At 40.9% G+C, this 19,151-nt stretch overlaps 1 pseudogene; it reads left to right on the top strand.

Moving 5' to 3' along the window:
* The first annotated feature begins 2,311 nt into the window (after positions 1 to 2,311).
* Positions 2,312 to 3,030, top strand: LOC147432906 (large ribosomal subunit protein eL43z pseudogene; annotated as a pseudogene).
* Positions 3,031 to 19,151: the final 16,121 nt, after the last annotated feature.

The raw sequence follows: 19,151 nt of genomic DNA, 5'->3' as shown, positions 1-19,151 counted from the left end.
TGGAAGTGTTTTTTGAAGAGGAGGATGAGAAACTTATGTCTCTACGTCATGAAGATTTTGCGCATAATGGAGATTTGTTACAAATGTTTTGGAAACAGATGTATATAACAATTCCTTCTGATCCGAGAGCAATTAAAAGATGCGGCGAATCTCAATGCTTAGTACAATATAACTTTTTGAGTTACCCATATGATCCTGGAGGAGGTCATGGGATGACAGGGGATACAATTGCTTTCACGAGTTACCATGAGGTTGGCACATGCCGGAGGATGTGCAGGTTTAGAGGGGGTGGATGTCGTGCTGTGACATGTACATAGTGGGAACACATGCTACAAGAGTTATCTTGTAACTTTTTAGATACATAATTATATTTCCTATAATGTACATATGCATATGTAAGTATAAAAATAAGCTTTCTATCTCATCTTATTATTTATCTCAAGGGTAATGTATTCTTACTTTACCATCAAAAAATACTATGGGAAAAGTGTCAATAGCTCTGCCTCTTTAACTTGGGGCAAAAAGCATTGATTCTTTATTTCTACTATTTCATTATCATCTCACACCCTATCTAGATCCTATATCTAGGGTAAACTCCAATATATATATATTCTATGTATTTTTCATATTTTTCTTATATTTCTTTTTAAATAGCTACTAGGATGGAATCAAATCCTAGTGGGACACTAGGTGGCATGATTTCAAAGATACACTCATTTTAATGCATTATTGCAAGCATGGTTACAAAACTTTGTCAAGGAGAAATGTCATGCTTTCATATGGCATGAGGTGTCCTTGGGAATTGAATGAAAGTCAAGGCTAAGGAGACCACATGAAGACTTTTGCTGCCATAAATGGACCCTATTTTGATGAATTTTTTACACAAGGTTCCAATCCGAATTGGAGAATGATTTTAAAATGAAAATCGTAGCCAATGAGCTGAAGTTTCTGCCCATATTTTTACTTTTTTATTTGGAGCTACGGTTGAGGAGATATGATTAAAATACTGGACCCCAGTCTGCCCACATCATGCAGGGACAGCTCATTTCCAACTTTTCCAATTCCTGTTCACACTGGCTCCTCTCTTCTTGTGTAAACCCTTGTGGGTTCCCTTCACCTATAAAAGGGGACCTCTTCTTCCTTGGAAGAAACGCAAGCTTTCAAGCCATTGATGAGAGGAATTCTTGAGGGAGTGAGTAGTAATGCCTAATTGTACTTAGCCATTAACATAAGCCCAAGCCTACACTTTCTCCTAGAGGGAGACTAGCCATTCTCGCAACAAGCTAACCTTGGAAGATCAACTCTAATCAAAGAAGGTCTTGCACTTGGTGTATCAATCAAAGTGGAATTATCCACTCTTCTTCTCTCTCCATCAATAATGGTGCCAAAGGGTTTGTCAAGTAAGATGTGTTCTACATTTATGTTTTCTTGATTTGTTGTTGTTTTCTTTTTCATCTCTAATCCAACATATATATATGTATCTAATATCATCTCCTAAAGCAAACCTATCTCTCTCATTCTTAGTAATTCATCCTCTCTGCAAATTCTAGGTTCTCTTTTCTACAGGTACATCTCTCCCCGCAGTATCCTTATTGCCTACGGGCAAGAATAGGGCTTGGGAGGGAAACTTCTCTTCACTTCTCTCATATCTACATTTCTCACATACTATCCTAGATGAATAACCCACATGATGATCATTTCTATCGCTTTCACTCTGTACAATCTATTAGAATTAACGTATGGATTAGCCGTAAAATACACTTTCAACAACGTATAGTGTTTCTCTTTGGCCCTGAAAAGCTCAATGAAATACTTTTATCACCGGATCCCATCATACTACCTCTCATAGACTATAATTTTTCTTTTGATGTAAGCGTAGTTATCTTGCTATGAACCAAGAGGACTTGTACACACAATTAATCCCAATCACTAGACAAAATATATATATTATGGTAAGCACAAAACTACAATTCCAAAGAACAATTCGTAGCCTATTTGGTCAGCCAAGATTGAATGCCATTAACTCATCCATTAACCCTTTCATATTACCCATGATACGCTATGACCATAGCCTTGATGTTTTCATCTTCGTATTGTTTTGACATTCTCTTTTGCGTTCTTCCTTTGTGTGTGTGAATGCAAGAGAGAAAGAGTGAGTCTTCTTTGGTTGAACTTCTTTCCAAACCCTAGTCTTCATGGCATCTATGGTTTAACTCCTTCATATAGTTTTTGTTGAGTTCTCTCACAAACTCTCACAGCCATAAGCCCGGTGCTTTCCTGGCAAGACCGCAAAATTTCTCGACAACGTGACATGTTTATTTGGTCCCATAGGTCATATTTGACCTATGAGGATGATAATATAACTCTCTCTCTCTCTCTCTCTCTCTCTCTCTCTCTCTCTCTCTCTCTCTCTCTCTCTCTCTCTCTCTCTCTCTCTCTCTCTCTCTAAGAGGTCCAAAAACTCCTGCAAACAGTCTGCGGCACCGCGGACTGTTTTGAGATGTTTTGAAATGCTCATTTCATAGAAAATCTTATACATTATACTAAAGAGATTCTTAAAAACATCAACATTCCCCCATACCAAACGCTTGAGGTTGTGGGCCTATCATCCCTCACCCTCTTTCCCTCTCCCTCTTCTACTACCCTTATCCTCTCCCTTGTCCCCTCTCTCAGACTAACTACTCCTCTCCCTCCTTCCCATGCTACATGTTGGGCAACAAATGTCAAGAGTGTTGCACTTGTGATTCACGTCGGCAACAGCCATGACAAAAGAGAACAAAGAAGGTAGGCATTGTTGGCAAATATGGAACCCGTTATGGTCCAAGTTTGAGGAAGAATATCAAGACGATGCAGGTCAGCCAACATGCAAAGTAGTGTGAGTTTTGTGGGAAGTTTGCGGTGAAGAGGAAAGCCGTTGGAATGCGGTCCTACAAGGACTTCAACAGGATCAATGCCGGTGGTACCCACACATTGAATACTATAAGTACTATAATTGTGTGTAGTACCATCAGGAGATTGAGGGAGCACTGATGTTTTTAGTGCATGTAGGCATACTGGAACTGTAACTACAGTTGTGAAAACTTTGCTATATGAAAACCTCTTGAAGAGAGAGAGGGGGAGCAAAAGACATAAGTGCTAGAGAGAGAGAGATAGATAGATAGAGAGAGAGAGAGAGACGATTTTTGAGATTCATCATTTCTTCTTTTTCAAAACTAAGCAAACATAATACTCCTATGTTTCTCTACGAAAAATGTATATTAATGTTGAGATTTTTTTTTAAGAAACTGCTAAGTTAACAACCAAACTTTTGAATTTCAAAAAGTTCCGTAAATAAAATCTTAATCGATTCCATAGGCTTGTATCACATGGGATTTGAGTCGTTGTCTTCCATTGTAGTCCCTTGTGCCCAGCATCTCATGAACTTGTGTGAAGGTTGAGAGAGAGAGAGAGAGAGAGAGAGAGAGAGAGAGAGAGAGAGAGAGAGAGAGAGAGAGAGAGAGACAGAGAGAGAGAGAGAGAGATAGTTCTATTATCGTCCTCGGAGGTCAAATATGACCTATGGGACCAAATGAGCATGTCATGTGGTGTGAGTGGAGGTCATAAGTGACTCTCAATGCTCAAAAATGACTGAAATGAGCGTCGCAATAGAGAGTCCACATCGTGATTGGGAGAGGAAGGTATGTAGGGAGAGCTCATGGCTGAATCCACGGGGAAAAGAGGACCTAATGTGGTCAAAAGCTGAGCACTCAAGTAGTGTGTGGTACTCACTCTCTCGCACTTGACGAGGGCATAAGGTGCAAAGTCGATGACACTCCTCGCCAGTGCCCCAACGTCCTGTCTCGCAGCGTAGAGAATGGGAGCTAAGACGAATGGAGGCAATGGTGCGGATTGCACTCAACGGGATGGGCTCAAGGATGTAGGGATGGGTTCGGTTACCTCGTTTGGAGAAGAAGAGAGATTTGTAGTTTTGGACAACGTGTGTGGTGTAATGGATGAAGAGAGAACCTCCGGATTTCTCCCAAGCCGTGATACATTGGCGTTGTAAGAAGGCCTCATTGACTTGGGAGTCGATCGTCGCATCCTTGACCAAGTGACATGCATCCCATCTTCCAAACCATTTCTTGATGTCAAGTATCCACCCCGAACTTAGTATTTTGCTCTTGCATGTCTTTTGAACCTTTTGACTTGCTTCATATGCGATTCTAGGAAGTCGATGCAAAGGGCTACGTTGTGTCTTACGCATGTACTCCACAACCCTTTGCATGCCCAAGACCTCAATGGGAAGCGATCCGAACTCAATAAGTAAGAGAATATAGGATGTTTGTGTCTTGACTTGGAGAAAGTTGGTGAGAAAATGCTTTTGGACATTCTCAAACTCTTTCCAAGTAGACTTCCCGATGCTTCCACCCCACACCTCCACTCCATAAAGAAGCACCGGTGTCACCAATGTGTCAAAGAGGTACTTTTTGAGAGCCCAACACTTGATCTCTCCAGCATTGCACATGTTCTCAAATGCATAATAAGCCCTCTTTCTGGCTTCCAAGCGACGCATTGCACAATCCTTCCATTTATGATTGGATGGAACCTCAAGGCCAAGGTACTTGAAATGATCTACCACTTCAAGTTGCTCATTGTTGTATACAATGCATGGATTTTTGTCATTGAGGGTCTTTACAAGCATAACCTTGGTTTTGGATCCATTCACGATCAGCCCGCTATGTAGGCAAAAGCGTTCCAAGACACTCATAAGCTTTTGTGCATCTTCTAAGGTATGTGCCAAGAGCACTACATCATCGGCATAAAGCAAAAGCATGATCACAGCATTTCCAATCTTAACCTCTTCTATGCCTTCTTGCTGCATTAAATCTAGAACCATGCATTCCAATTCATCAATGAGTAGCCCAAAGAGGGTTGGGGAAAGTGGGCATCCTTGTTTGACACCAATAGTGCTTGCAAAAAATTCTGAAATTCCATCTCCCATACGTAATCGACATATCACTTTTTGGTAGATGTGAAAGACTGCATGCATAAATTCTCTCGGCACTTGAAGGCTTTGATTACGTCTCCAAAGAGTTCCTCGCGGTACCATGTCAAAAGCTTTCTTGAAATCCACAAAGCAACAATACAAACTTTTTCCTTTCAATCGAGACGCTTCCATAAGAACTCGAAGAGTGACAAGGTGATCAATAGTGCTGTGATGCTTTCGAAAACCTGCTTGTCCAAGCACACGTTTGCCATTCTTTTCAGCCCATTCACTTACCTTCATCTCCATCATACATCCAAATAACTTTGCCATCAAAGAACCAACCATTATAGTGCGATAGTTGTTCACATTGTTTACATCTCCTCCTTCGTGCAAAGGTTCTATCCAATTTGCACTCCAATCATGAGGCATGCCATACTGAAGTGCAAGGTTAAACATATCGCATATCCAATATCGTGTTTTCTTGCTTGTCTATTTAATCATTTCAGCCTTGACACCTTGAAGGTCATCTGCCTTGCAAGTTTCTCAAGCGCGCGGCATACATCTTCAATGGTAAATAAGGGAGACATAAACGGAAGGGAGATACAACACTCCATCTTATCAACATTGGGTTTCTCATAGAGGTTCTTGCAATGCATATACATATCCTCAAGAGTCAAGTCACCAAAGCTCTCAATACGCTTGCCTTTTAGATTTTGCCAAAACTTGCCACATGCATGTGCTTTCTCTTGCGCTAAAAGAAGTTTTTTTTCGACTTCCCACCTTCTCCTCTTCTTTTGAACAAGTGCTTTGTATGTGTGTGAACATTCCAAGTAAACTTCTTTGTCTTTGATTGCATCCAATCTTAGCAAGTGTTTTCGGGCTTGACTACATTGCATGTCAAACCATTTCTTCTTGGTGCTACCCTTCTTAGACCTTTTGCGAGACATGTGTTTCGCCGAAAATCATTCCTTTGCACAAGAGAAAATTAATTCTTTGAAAACTTTCCACTTGCATTCTAATATTGGGCTCTCTTGATGCTCTATCATGCTTAACATTTGGTCCACCATATCATCATATATAAGTGCTCGTTTGAAGTCTAGACGTAGGTACAAATGATTCACATCATGATTGAAGGCTACATGCTCGGGCCGTTTACCACACTTGAGATCAATACATAACATCCTATGATCCGATTCCGGATTTCATTCAATAAGTGTAAAGCTTTGTATGCATTCTAGAGTGGCTTCCGAGAACAACATATAGCCAATCACGCTATCACCATTGTGCTTTCTACATGTAAAGTCATTGGTACACCATTTGCAATGAGCATTCCGGTACTATTGCACATATGTAGAAGTGACTTTCCATAGTGATCCAGTTCTTTTGCATCATTAGAACTTCGATTATATATGTATGAGTCATCCATTCTTCTTGAGACATGCGGCATGTCGACTTGTTGTGTGTCGTGTTGTAACATATTTGTGTGAGCATTCATGTCTCCAAAAACAATGACTTCACCTTGATCCTTGTAATGAGCAATGTCTTCCTCTAGTTCAACAAAGGGCTGATCTCTATCCATATTCAAGTGAGCATAAAAGTTGGAGTCATAGTGAGGAATGCAGCAACTGGCCACAAACATGACTTGACCATTTGGTGGGCTGATTTTCAGCCCATAAGTAGCATTTATACTTATCTTCTTTGACAATGGAAACATCTTTCAAACCCTTTTTGGTCATACATGCTACGCCTCCTTGGTCTCTTCGTTGCTTTGCATTTTTGGCCCACATCAAAGAATGCACATCGTATTTGTCAAATCCAAGAATTCGTTGCGCATCATGCTCCCATGTTTCGACAAGAAGTATCACATCGGAGTCATTGATAAGCTCATCAATGCCAATTCCCGCATTCCATGGACACCCCTTACAATTCCAAAAGCTTATTCGCAAGCGTGAGTTGGTCTCATAGATCATGTGTCCCTATTTGTTGGGTGGACTTGCATCCTCCTCAAGTGGCTTTTCGTCTTGAGATGATACCTTAACCTTCTTGCTTATTTCCTCATATGCTTTGCGACGTACATTTTGTTGCATAAGAGTGCGATCCTCATATACATTACAACCCGTTCCTTTGAGGTAGATCCAACCATTGTCAAGGATGATCTTTCTCTTTACCTCATCAGCCATGGTACATACAATAGGTCTTTCTCCCGAGCGAGGGACTCCTTGTTTTCCAACTTGATGTGCACCATAAGCCATGATTCCTGACATGCCAAAGTGTGTAGCAAAAAACTCTTCAATAGCAACCGCAAGAGATTGGGGTGTTTCCATGCTTTCCTCCTTGATTCCACGAATGACGATGTTCTTTGAGCGTTTTTGTCATTCTTGCAATTCTTGAGTGTCCACATTCTCTACATTCTTTGCTTGGACAACGGCTTGCGTGATAGGAGATGTAGAAACCACATTATCCTTACATATATCAGCCCATGATTTGGATGCATTTCTCATCTCACATACATCATGTCGTATTGTATCTATTGTTTCCTCTTTCAATACATGATCACTCTCAACTTTGCTCAAGCGCTCTTTCAATACATTCATGTCAACAAGAGAGCGTTTACATTCTTGAACTTCATTCTCAAGATGCATTAAGCATTTTGTTTGCATTTCAAGAACCTTCTTGAGGTGCTCATTCTCCGCAGCAAGAACTCTTAAAGTGCCATTCTCCATTACAAGTGCACACAACTCTTCACCTTGCTTGTTGACGGTTTCTTGTAATGAGATCAAGTAAGCCATGATCATTGCTTCCGTTGTTGTAGACGATGTGGTTGGATTAGCATCCAAATTCCTTGGAGATTTTGCATCATTCTCCATGGCGAGTGTGGCTTTTCCACCCTTACGAGTTTTGTCTTACATTGCCTTCAAGTCGGCAACAAAAACGAAAAGTTTTGACAGTTTTTTAATTCTGAGATGCTGTTACAGCAAAGCCTTCCATTACACAGAAAAATTATGTCTTTACATCAATGCGTAGAGAGAGAGAGAGAGAGAGAGAGAGAGAGAGAGAGAGAGAGAGAGAGAGAGAGAGAGAGAGAGAGAGAGAAAGAAAGAGAGAGAGATAGATAGATAGATTTTATTATCGTCCTCGGAGGTCAAATATGACCTATGGGAACAAAGTTGCATGTGATGTAGTATGTGTATGGCTGATGAGTGACTCTCGATGCTCCAAAATTGTAGTGATGAGAGTCGCAATGGAGAGCCCACACTTTGGCTGGGAGAGGAAAGTGTGTAGGTCTAAGTTATGGCTGAAAATGTGAGAGAAGCAAGTTCGGATGTGATCAAAAGCTGAGCACTCTAGTAGTGTGTGGTACTCAGACTCTCGAACTTGCAGTGAGCATAATGTGCACAATCGATTTGACACTTCTCCATTGCCCCAACGTCCTATCTCGCATCGAAGGAAATGGGAGCTAAGCCGAATTGCTGCGATAGTGCGTATCGCGGACAAGGGAATAGGCTCAAGCATGTAAGTGTGAGTACGGTTTCCTCTCTCAGCGAAGAACATGGTTTTGTAGTTGGGGGCAATATAGGTGGTGTAATGTATGAAGCGTGACCCACCGGATTTCTCCCAAGCCGTAATACATTGGCGTTGTAGAAAAGCTTCATTCACTTGAGAGTCAATTGAAGCATCATGTAGCAAGTGTAATGCATCCCATCTCCCAAACCACTTCTTTATGTCTTGCATCCATCCCGTGCTCAAGATCTTGCTTTTATGCGTCTTTTGAACTTTTTTGCTTGCTTCCCATGCAATTGTAGGAAGTCGATGTGAGGGGTTTTGACGCATCTTTATCATGTACTCCACAACCCTTTCCATGCCCATAACCTCAATTGGAAGAGATCCCGACTCAAGAAGTAGGAGCATATATGGTGTTTGTGTCTTAACTTGGAGAAAGTTTGTAAGAAAACGCTTTTGGACATTCTCAAACTCTTTCCAAGTAGACTTTGAGATGCTCCCGCCCCACACTTCAACTCCATAAAGAAGAACCGGTGTCACCAATGCATCAAAAAGATACTTCTTGAGAACCCAACACTTGATGTTTCCCGCATTACACATGTTCTCAAATGCATAATATGCTCTCTTTCCCGCTTCCAAACAACGCATAGCACATTCATGCCACTTGTGATTGGATGGAACCTCAAGGCCAAGGTACTTAAAGCTCTCAACAACTTCAAGTGTCTCGTTGTTGTACACAATGCATGGCTTCTCCTTATGGTTGGTTTTCACAAGCATAACCTTTGTTTTGGATTCATTTACAATCAGCCCACTATGCAAGCAAAAGTTCTCAAGGACAACCATAAGCTTTTGTGCATCTTCTAAAGTGTGTGCTAGAAGCACTACATCATCCGCATACAACAAAAGCATGATTACCGCATTGCAAATAGTGACCTCTTCAATGCCTTCTTCTTGCATAAAGTCAATTACCATTTGTTCCAATTGATCGATGCATAGACCAAAGAGAGTTGGTGACAATGGACATCCTTGTTTAACCCCAATAGTGCTTACAAAAATTTCTGAAATTTCTCTTCCCATGCGCAATTGACAAATCACCTTCTCATAGATTCGAGAAACCGCAAGCATAAACTCACTTGGCACTTGGAGTTCTTCCATCCTTCTCCACAAATTGTTACGTGGAATCATATCAAAGGCTTTCTTAAAGTCCACAAAACAACAATACAATCGCTTGACTTTCAACCGACTTTCCTCCATGAGAACACGAAGAGTGACAAGATGATCAATGGTGCTATGGCATCGACGAAAACCCGCTTGTCCCTTTGCACGCTTGTCATTCTCTTCAGTCCAATCACTCAATTTCATTTCCATTATGCACCCAAACAACTTTGCTATAAGAGACCCGATCATTATAGTCCGGTAGTTGCTTACATTCTTTACATCCCCTCCTTTATACAAAGGCTTAACCCAATTAGTACTCCAATCATAAGGCATACCATGTTGAAGTGCAAGGTTGAACATATCACACATCCACTCATGGGTAAAATCTCTCGTCCATTTGATCATCTCCGGCTTGATACCTTGAAGATCTCCCGCTTTGCGAGTGGCCAACTTTTCAAGCCCACCGCATACATCCTCAATAGTAAAAAAAGACGGCATACATGGGAGTGAACCATAAAATGGCATTTTTTCAGTATTTTCTTTCTCATATAATTGCCTACAATGTGTGTACATATCCACTAGACTCAAGTTACCAAAATTCTCAATCCGCTTGCCTCTCAAGTTTCTCCAAAATCTTCCACATGCATGTACCTTTTCTTGGACTTGAAATTCTTGTTGCTTTACTTCCCATCTTCTTCTCTTCTTTTGAATCAATGCCTTGTATGTATGCAAATGACTTTGATAGTTGTCTTTGTCCATAGTTGCATCAAGCTTTATCAAGGACTTTCGAGCATCTTGACATTCTTTATCAAACCACCTTTTGCGTGATCTATCTTTGTTGATACCATGGAGATGCTTTATGGCAAAGCATTCTTTCGCACAAGAACAAATAGCTTTTTTGAAAGCTTCCCATTTAGTTTCCAATGGTGCATCACATTGAAGCTTTGTCATCCATAATTTTTGCTCAACCATTTCAATGTACATTGGTGCCCGTTTGAAATCCATACATAGTGATAACTTCTCTTTCCTTTGGCTGAGATTATCATGCTTAGTTGCTTCTCCACATGAAAGGTCAATACATAAGGTGCGATGGTCGGATTCCGGGGTCCATTGACCAAACATAAAACTCTTTATGCGATACATGATGGCTTCCGAGAGTAGCATATAGTCAATCACACTATCCCCATTATGTCTTCTACATGTAAATCCATTGGTTCCACTCCACAAAGATATACCATTGGCAATGAGCATACCCGTGCTATTACACATGTGTAAAAGTAACTTTCCATAGTGATCCGGCTCTTTCTCATCCATTGAAGTACGATCATACAAGTGAACTTCCTCCAACTCCCTTGAAATGTATGGCATATCAAATTGTTGAGTATCATGTTGCAATGTTTTTGTGCGAGCATTCATATCCCCAAATACAATAACATCACCTTCACCTTTGAAATAAGCAATGTCCTCTTCCAAATCAGAAAATGGTTGATCTCTATCCATGCAAGCATAAAAGGGAGAATCATGATGAGGAATGTAGCAACCGGCTACAAAAATGGGTGCTCTTTTTGGTGTCATAATTTTTAGCCATACATAACGTTTGTACTTGTCATCTTTCACAATTGATACAAAATCTTCCAATCCTTTCTTAACCATACATACTAACCCTCCTCGTCCTCTTCGTTGCTTGAGATTCTTTGACCACATCAATGAATGTACATTGTAATCCTCCAAGCCGTCAATCCTTTGTGTATCATGCTCCCAAGTTTCAACAAGAAGTACAACATCGGCTTTGCTTGTTAGTTCATCAATGCCAACCCCCGCATTCCATGGGTATCCATTACAATTCCAAAAGTATATTTTCAATTGTAACTCGGTCTCATAGGTCACGCATCCCTATTTGCTTGAGAGACTTGCCTCCTCCTTGGGCACATTTTCTTCATGAGAGATCTCCTTGTTTTTATTATTCTTTTCCTCATATGCCTTGCGACGCATATTTTGTTGCTTAATAGTGCGATCTTCACATACAAAACATTTTGTATCCCTCAAATAGATCCAACTATTATCAAGGATAATCTTTCGCTTGGTCTCATCTGGCATGGTGCATACAATTGGCCGTTCTCCCGAGCGAGGAGCTCCTTGCTTCCCCACTCTATGTGCTCCATAGACCATAACTCCGGACATGCCAAAGTGGGTTTTGAAGAAATCTTCAATAACAATGGCAAGAGAAGGAGGTGTCTCTAACTTCTCTTCGGGAATTCCACGAATAACAATGTTCTTAGAACGTCGCTCCCGTTCTTTCAACTCCTCCACATCCACATTCTCAACATTCTTTGTTTGAACCATAGCTTGCATGAGTGAGGAATTAGAAACCACATTGCTACCACATACATCAGCCCAAGACTTGTTTGTGCATACATTTTTCATGTCGCATGCATCCCGGCTCATAGTGTCAAATTTCTCCTCTTTCAATACATGGTCATGCTCTACTTTGCTCATCCGCTCCTTCAAAGCATTCAAGTCCACAAGAGAGCGTTTACATTCCTTGACTTCCTCTTCAAGTTGCATCAAACGTATTGTTTGCATCTCAAGTGTCCTCTTGAGATTTTCATTCTCAACCACAAGTACCCTTAGTGTGCCATTCTCCATTGCAAGTGCTCGTAAGTCTTCGCCTTGTTTGTTTACGGTCTCTTGCAATGATACCAAGTACGCCATGATCATGGTTTCCGATGTCGTTGGTTGGGTGGTTGTGTTGCTATCTCCACACTTAGGAGATTTTGGATCACTTTCCACAATGGTTGTGGATCTTGTTGAAGAAGAAGAACCCTTGCGAGTGCCGGAAGACATTGTATGTAAAATAGGAGATGAGAATCAATTTTGTTGAACCTGTTCACTTCAAAAATGCTGCTACAGAAACGCCTTCCATAACTATGAAAATTTCTGTCTTTACATCGATGCGTAGAGGACTTCGTGCTCTTCGATTGAGGCTATAGATCACCCAAATCGGAGTTCGGATGAAGAAGTTATGATCAAAAGAGTGGACTGCTGTCTACTAGGTCAAAAAACGGCTGCATTGGGAGAGAGAGAGAGAGAGAGAGAGAGAGAGAGAGAGAGAGAAAGAGAGAGAGAGAGAGAGAGAGAGAGAGAGAGAGAGTTTATTTTTGCACATTAGGCGATGGAGTTCACAGCGGATGAGGATCTTCTCGCCTACACACACACACAGAGAGAGAGAGAGAGAGAGAGAGAGAGAGAGGAGAAGAAGAAGAGAATTTTTAACATTGTAGGAAACTATCTCAAGAGACCTTAAAGATCTATCCGGAGATGAGAGTTGAGCTCAAGACCTATTATTCAAGAGAGAGAAAGCCTGGTAAGGCACCGATCCAAAACATGCACACAAGAGAGAAGATGGGGCTAAGAGAGAGAGAGAGAGAGAGAGAGCAGTTGCTCGGTAAAATTTGCTTGGTGTATGGTAAGATTCCAGCTGGATGAACTCAAGAAACATGTATACTGGACCAAGAGGTTGTTTAGCAGAGAAGGAAACACTGGCATGATAGCAAGATTAAGGTTATGAAGTTCAAGAAGGGTGATTTAGTACTACTATATCACTCAAGACCGGGACCAAAAAAACCTAATTTGAAGATATCTTGGTTTGGAATCTATGAGCTTGACTTTGTAATCTATAATGGAACAAATAAGGTTAAGAGATTTCTCAGGATTATTGTTGTTTGAAGTATACAATGGGGCCAAGGTCAAATAATATTATGCCACGACAGGAAATCTCAGCAACACAAGTACTAGCAACACATCCAGAGTCAGAAGATGAACCTCTTAACTTATTTCATATCAGATTAAGTTCTGACAAATGAAGAACAAGCCATACCAGCTCACGATCTTTCAAGCAATGAACCAGCTCAGACTTAGAAAAGAGAAGAACTAGTAGGGCAAATATATTATAAAGGTCACCATTGGGATAAAAATGCACCATCATGAGGAGAATCTTGTCAGTAATAATGATAAAAATCAGCCAATTCATGAACAACAAATCACAAACGGTGCACACAAACCCAAGTCAGGAAAGGAGTGGAGCATTCATGGTATGTGTGCGTATAATAATGAGACAACTGCACAATCCTTCACTTTACCCACATGAACTTGTGTGACTTGCATCGTGTCTTGCAAAACTTCCTCCTTTGACTTTCATGACTTCACATCTGAGCAAACCTCATCACCGCTTACACCCACTCCATCCATAGTAGTTGTTGCTCTACCAGACACTCCTAGGTGCTCCTACTTCGATTCTCCTATGACTACAAGTGAGTATGCTCTTTCCCCATAGCATTGTTCATATGATTCATGTATGGGCAAGAAGAAGACGTCAGAAACAATGAAGGATACTTTAGCAAAAATGAGAGCCCAGAACAAAACCCTTGTGGCATCTATAGCAGAAGCTATTAGCTTCGTAGTAGCCGACAACAAAATAGAAAAGTATATATTCAAAGAAAAAGAGCAGAAGCTTCTCAAGCTATGGAATTTGGAGGCGGTGGTGGAGGCCACAAAGATTCCCTCTAATTTGGAGACCATCAAACATGTATTTGCCACTTTTGACCCTGACAAGGGGATAGCAAAAGTCAATGGGATTTCATTGGAAGTTACCATAGAGAGTTAGCCCATCTTTTTAAGTTATCAGACGCCAACAAGGCCACACCAACTACTACTAATGAGATCAGTCACCATTTAAAAGAAGATGAACAAGCTAGAAAGAAGAGGAAGTCAATCAAACAAGGCATCCCAATAGTAGCACTTGAGTGTATTCTTGCATACAGGTTCATTTTTTAGGCAATTAGTCTAAATAAAAACACGACATATATATCTAAAAAGTTGTTTGCAATGCTCTTGGGTAATATTATCAATCCTAAAGCCAACATCATCCAATTTTTATACACCAATGTCATGCAACAAACGGCTAAGGTTAAATCTCAAAACCTATTTAAGATCGAGTACATGTGGAAATTTCTCTACTAGGCAAATTGCTCGCCCCCACATTCAAATATTTAGAAGGTTTGGACAAAGGCAGCTGGTGAAATTTCAAAGAAACAACGAATCAGAAGAAACAAAAACAGAGCAGCCGGCTAACGACAAAGGTAAGGAAGTAGCAATAGTAGGAGTCAAAATATCAACACCCCAGACATATACAATTTTTCTGGCAAAAAGCCAAAGACCACAGCCTTACTGGAAAAAATTCAAGTTCATGTACAAAAACCAGTGGTGGATGCCAGCAAATCCACCCCTCCAGAAAAACAATCAGAAGAAAAGATATCTTCACCTACTGTTACCAAGGTTGGTTTGGAAAATGTCAAGCCAACAAGAACTATTCAACTATACAAAACAAACTCAGAACATGGATCACACATCAAACACAATAGATTACAATGCCTTCAAAAATAGCCACTAAAGGGACGATTAATTATGAAGAAGCCAGATTGAGCTCTACTACCCTACTCAATTCTAATGGTAGTGTATGAGACTGATCAAACAGATCCAAATACTATTACACATGGATGTGCATCTGCCATCCAGTCAGGCTAGAACACAATAGTTAATTTTATAGGCCAAATGATGGAAGCTCAAGTATCAGTCTCTAGTACAAGAATGACTACTCTGAAAGATGAATTGAGGAGGAATCATAGGAAACCAAGGTAGAAGTAGAAGCACTAAATATAGAAAAGATAAAATGGGGGCTCGAGGGGTGCACTACGTAATCATGCTAATGTATAACGTGAGTTTGAAAGGAGGGGTTTAGAATGAAAAACATTTAGGCAATTTAACATAGATACATTAAAATAAGGGTTTTTTATATTCAATTTTGAAAAAAAATTCATAAAATAAGGGGTCCCCCCGAGAATGGGGAAAAGAGATATTGCGGTTTCAAATATTTGACTAGAATCACAACGCTCGGACCATCTCTACCCTCCAAAGAAAGGTAGATGCTCTGATAACTAAGAATGTAGTGCTGGAAGAGGAGAAGAAAATTGCCCAACCAGGAAACTGAACAATTCAAGACCATGTTTGATATGAAGAGGGAGGACTACAATACACTGCACACCTCTCACAATGTAATGAAGAAGGCTATACTTGAGAAGTACATCTATCAATCCTTGGTGGAGATTGTGGATACAGATGGTGACCTAACTCTCAATATGGCTGACCTGTAAAAAATAGTAGAGTCTATTCATTTAGATCTCCAACACAAGAGAAAGGAATATCATTAGGAGAAATATGGACCTTGCATGGGCCTTGTAAGGAATCCTAATTTTTAGGCATTAAGGCTAATGTTGTGTGGGGTTAAGGGGGCAAGGGCATTGAAGAAGGTAGTTTTGAGTAGGTTTTTCTAGCCTTTTTTTTAGACAAATGTAGGATGTGGACCTAAGGGGTTACTTTCTCTCTCTAGATTTTTAAAAATGAAGGAAGCATAGGGGTGTGACCACATCAGCAAAAACGTGGGTCACTAAGAGTCATTTTTACTTAAAACTCCCTCCCAACATATATATATATATATAATATAATATAATAATATATTATATATTTTATATATATATATATTTATATTTATATATATCCAAAAATCATTTTTGGCCCATTTTTTAACCCACATGCTTAGAAAGCCCATTTTTTCAAAAATCTTTTCCCCCAAAAAGTAAAAAACACTTTGTTCTCTCCTCCTCCTCCCTCCTCCCTCCTCTCTCCCGCTCCTCTCCCTCCCTGCCCCTACCTTCCTCCTCCTCCCCAATCTCTCCCTTCCCCCCCTCCCTTCTTCTCTCCTCCCATCTTCCTCAATCTCCCTACCCCTCCCCCTCTATCTTTTCATCCTTTCCTTCCTCACGCAACAGCTTCCATGGTGCTCACAAACATCACAAATGGTTTGCTTCCACCACCACATACTCCACACACCAAAAGCATACATATTCGCTTACCCACGACGTTTGCACCAAAGACCGCTCTTGAGGGTGATCAAAGGTCATCACAGGAACGTCGCGCCGCTCATGAGACCAATGTTGACATTTGGGTGGATGACCATTTGTACCCTTACGATCCTATAAGCCACTTCCATCCATCCTTTAATAGCCTTTCGACATTTCTTCAACTTCTTGGGAGGGGAGAAGCAGGCTTGTTAAGCTATTGCAAGCGGTTGTGTAGTATGGGTGCATGTGCTTCTTTGCATATGTGGATGAACGAATGTCAAGCTCTTCACCTCAATATGACGGCATTACAAGAGAATGTTGCCTCTTCGGAAAGGGTGGTTGAAACTCTTCAACAAAAACTGCAAGAAAAGGAATACCACGTTATGAAGCTTGCCAACACCATCACATCCTTGAAAGAAACACTCCTTGGTGTAAGGGAACGCAAACGCACCTATTCATCCATTGAGACTCTTGCACATTCAGGAGGAGCACGCAAAAGGCGAATGACAACCACACAAGGTGGTTCTGTCTTTACTTGCATGATGCATTCTTACTTCACACTATTTTCTAACATTTATTTTTATTGGTTGCTAGAAACTTCATCCAGGAGGCATTCGGTGGAACAAGCCAAGATGATCGAGTCAACCTCCTCACTAGTTGTCTCAATACCCACGATGTGATTTCTTTCTTACAATCACCTGGAGGTAAGCACATTAAGGATGTAGTCACCAAGGACCTTATGCATAAATTGAGAAATGTGGTTAGTGATGATGATGTGCAACAAGCTTGTGATGAGGCTGGAATCAGCACCAAAGCCTATCAGGCTATTTTCCAACTCCTAAAGGATGCTCTCAAAGAGCATGGCATTGTGGAAAACCTATTTCCTGTTCCTCACAAGGTCAACCTCGCAAAGAAGGCCACAAACAAACTATAAGATAGGGCTGACTAGAGCCTGAGAGTCCACCACCCAACCACCCTTTATATAGGCATGCCCCCAGCCCTTTGCCCTAGTTGGACTCCCCGTTCCACACCGCCTAGCCCGGCCTTGCCTTGTCTAGTCCGGCCTTGCCGGTGTCTTGACATTACTCCCCCCTTAAGAAGAGTTTTTTTCCTCGAAAACAAAAGTGGGAAACTTCTTCTTAAGAACACTAATGTTTTCCCAAGTGGCACCTTCTTCAGGTCAGTCTTTCCACTTGATTAAGGCTTGTTGACGTATGTGATGACGTGTACGCAACTCATGATAATCAAGAACACGTTCAGGTTCATGCGGTAAGGTAGGAGGTTCAACGTAATCAACCAAAACGTGTTGGTCAATGACATTGTCGTCCCCATGTAACCACTTGCGTAGACGGCTTACATGAAACACCGGATGAATGCGAGAATGTGAAGGTAGTAATAGTTTGTAGGCACGATCACCAACTCGCTTGAGTATTTTGAAAGGCCCACAATATCGGGGAGATAATTTAGGCCTCGGTCCAGTTTTCAGACTTTTTGAATGTTCTAGCACACGTAAAAAAACTTCCTCCCCTTCTTCGAAGGTAACTTGTCGACGTTTCTCATCAGCGTATTTCTTATACCGATCCTGTGCTTGCCTGACATTCTGACGAGCAAGTTTCAGCATATCCATGTGGTCTTGGAGAAAACCCTTAACATGTTGGAGTTTTTCAATTGCCAACCCCACTGTAACTAAAAGTCCTTAACATGAAAGCATCAAATGGCTTACACAACAAACAGATTTAAAGGGTCGAAAAGCCAGGTGGGCCGAGATCCTTCAAGAATATGACGCCAAATTAAGGTATCGCAAACGCCGATACAATGTAGTGGCAGACACTCTAAGTCGAATGCCAGAGATCAATTCGCTCTTGTTCACGGAACTTCGTAGTGAATTTTTAGATTTTCTCAAGGGCAAATATGAGCAAGATGAAGCATATTTCAAAGTATGGAGCCATGTTCAAAAGAGGGATCCTTCTCACTCCAATGAAGGTAGTGTACAGTTAACCTCCACACCTAGTCTCCTTTATCAAGTGATAAATAACAACGATGGAAGCGTTTTACCATCGACAATGGGTACCTACTCCACAAGGGGAGAGTTTGTGACCTGAAGGACACATACATTCGGCGCCAAATTCTTTATGAATGTCATGATAGTCCAAGTGCAGGGCACCCGGGGATTAGAAAAACTTATTCTCTCGTACGATGATAGTTTTATTGGCCAGGTCTACATGGATTTGTTCAAGCTTATGTCTTGCATTGCCAAAAATGTCAAGTTAACAAGGCAGAGCGCCTCAAAGCAGGAGGACTCTTATATCCTTTGGAGATTCCCAATGGAAAATGGGAAAGAATCTCTATGGATTTTATTGTAGGTTTACCAACCACTATACGAGGTCATGACTCAGTATGGGTGGTCGTCGACAGGTTGACTAAACTATGTAAGTTTATTCCGACCAAATCAATGGTTAAGACACCAGAACTAGTCAAGTTATTTGTGAACAATATATACAAATTGTATGGTTGCTAAGTAACATTATCAGTGATCGTGATCCCAAGTTTAACAGCCACTTTTGGAGAGC

This window comes from Adiantum capillus-veneris, chromosome 20 (genome assembly GCF_014529385.1).
Source record: "Adiantum capillus-veneris isolate H3 chromosome 20, ASM1452938v2, whole genome shotgun sequence".
NCBI classification, from domain to species: domain Eukaryota; kingdom Viridiplantae; phylum Streptophyta; class Polypodiopsida; order Polypodiales; family Pteridaceae; genus Adiantum; species Adiantum capillus-veneris.
This window is presented reverse-complemented; position numbering and strand designations above follow the sequence as displayed.